Source organism: Octopus bimaculoides, chromosome 21 (assembly GCF_001194135.2).
Source record: "Octopus bimaculoides isolate UCB-OBI-ISO-001 chromosome 21, ASM119413v2, whole genome shotgun sequence".
Lineage (NCBI taxonomy): Eukaryota > Metazoa > Mollusca > Cephalopoda > Octopoda > Octopodidae > Octopus > Octopus bimaculoides.
In genome coordinates, this window is record NC_069001.1 from 13,957,932 (window position 1) to 13,960,627 (window position 2,696).

The window sequence follows — 2,696 nt, forward strand, 5'->3', positions numbered from 1 at the left end:
CACACACACACACACACACACACACACACACACACACACACACACACACGCACGCACGCACGCACACGCACATACACATACACATACATAAACACACATACGCACACACATGCACACACACACATACACACACACACATTAAACGTACATTTCTGGACCAAGATAGGTTAAAGACCAATGTCAAAGGTCAGAGTGATAATTTCTAGTATGATTGAAGTCCGGTGGTAGTTATATATCGAAAGCGGTATGATCGAAGCGCATCGAATAATTAATTATCGAGAAGTCATTGACCAGCACACTCCCGCTTCTGGATTATTGACATGCTGTCTATTCTCTCTGCATGTTACTACTGTACTACACTGATCACCACAGGATCGAATCCTTATTGCGATATGGTCGCTTGCGTGCCTCAAATCACCCTGAGAGCTATGTCAGCAAACCGCAAGGTCCTTGTAGGACCTCCTATGCTTGACTGGTTAAAGACCAGACTAGTATGAACCACCTTTTCCCACCTTTTGGACTCATGATCGTAAGATTGTGGTTTCGGTTCCGGGGCCGGGAGACGCGTGGTGTTCTTGAGCAGAACACTTCATGCCATGTTGCTCCAGTCCACCCCGCTGGTAAAAATGAGTAATCCTGCGATGGGCCGGTGTCCCATCCATCTAGGTAGGGTATATATACGCCATGAAACCGGGAAACCGGCCCTTATGAGTCGGTATGACTCGAAAAAGTAATTTTACCCCCTTCTTTTTTACCAACATTGTTACGTAGAAAATTACCAACTTACAGAAGCATTAAGTTTTAACATTTTAACTTGTTTCAGCTCGAGGTCTGGGGTTATATCAGGAGGGTCCACCCATGTAAAATAAAATTCAGAGGGCCCACAGGTAAAAGATGGTTGAGAAACACTGGTCTAAAGGGAGGTGGTATTCTCCGGTGACGAAAAGCAACAGCAATCAGCACCACCGTCAATACTGAGTCAAAAATATGGAACATTTCACGAATTTGTGTATTGTCCATACTAATCTTCTCTGTATACTAATTTTAGTATATGTAATGCCGATGACAATTCAAAAGCAACAAGAACTGAAAGAGGAAGGCCTTCCCTTCAGGGAAACATGATGCGTTTGGCGCTGACTTGGAACCCACAAGGGAGGCAGAAGAAAGGAATCCCTCAAAATAGCTGGAGGTGGGATAGTGAGACAGAGCTATAAAAAAAAAGTAGGTGTCCAAATGGAAATAAGCAGAAAAAACATCTCAGAACCAAGAACAATGGAAAAAAGTGGTCGATGGTCTATGCTCCATAAAGAGAGAAGAGCTTAAATAAGTACCCACACTAGACCCTGTTTCTGGGGGCTGGGTGGTCACGTAAGCATCTCCCACCTCCTCAGAGAATCCACAATTTATTCATTTCTCCTCTTCTCCTTACCGATATCTGTCTCTTATGGCTTATGCTCCATAGAGAGAAAAGGGTTTAAATAAGTACCCACACTAGACCCTGTTTCTGGGAGCTGGGTGGTCACGTAAGCTTCTCCCACTTCCTCAGAGAATCCACAATTTATTCATTTCTCCTCTACTCCTTACCGATATCTGTCCCTTATGGCTTATGCTCCATAGAGAGAAAAGGGTTTAAATAAGTACCCACACTAGACCCTGTTTCTGGGAGCTGGGTGGTCACGTAAGCTTCTCCCACTTCCTCAGAGAATCCACAATTTATTCATTTCTCCTCTTCTCCTTACCGATATCTGTCCCTTATGGCCTGTGCTCCATAGAGAGTAAAGGGTTTAAGTAAGTGATCATACTAGTCCCTGTTTCTGGGAGCTGGGTGGTCTCGTACCGACCACCCACCCGCTCAGAGACCCCTTGATTTATTCATTTCTCCTCCTCTCCTTGCGGACATTTGTCCCTTACCTAAAGAATCTTTACCAACATTACAGAGATTTTTTTTATATATCTCATCAGCTAAACAATGATGTCTCCATAAGTAATACCATCCACATAGAACAAGCCTCAATCTTCATTGACCCACTTTGCACCCAACTCCACAATACACACCCTTGGTGGTCCGTTCCAAATCAACACCAAATTGCTCAACTAGGCTTCCATATCCCCGCATACGAGCACAATAAATGCAGAGACATTTCCAGTTGTTCCAAAGAAGGATCTGGGCTCTGACAAAAATCCCTCCCATTACACTAAAGAGGTGCGTTCTGAAACTTGCTCCTATCTTTATCTTCTGTTTCAGTCGAAAACTGGGATATATAAATATATATAGGAAAGGAACGTTCTCGAAACAAATCACTTGATGATATGTACACACACACACGCACGCACGCATGCACACACATATACACACACACACGCACGCACACATACACACACACACATATATATTCGTGTTGTTATTGATTTCATATTTGTTTATTTCATTTTATTTTATTTTATTTTTTTATTTCATTTGTTTAAATATTTCACGTTTTAAAAATGCATTATTGTAAAATTGCTATAATTTCTCGATTGAAACTTCTTTAGGAATGGTAAAAAAGAAATCAGAAACAATACATACATGCATACATACATACATACATATAAACATGCATACATACAAAACTTGCATACATGCATAATGCATACATACATGTATATATATATATATATATATATATATATATATATATATATATATATATATATAT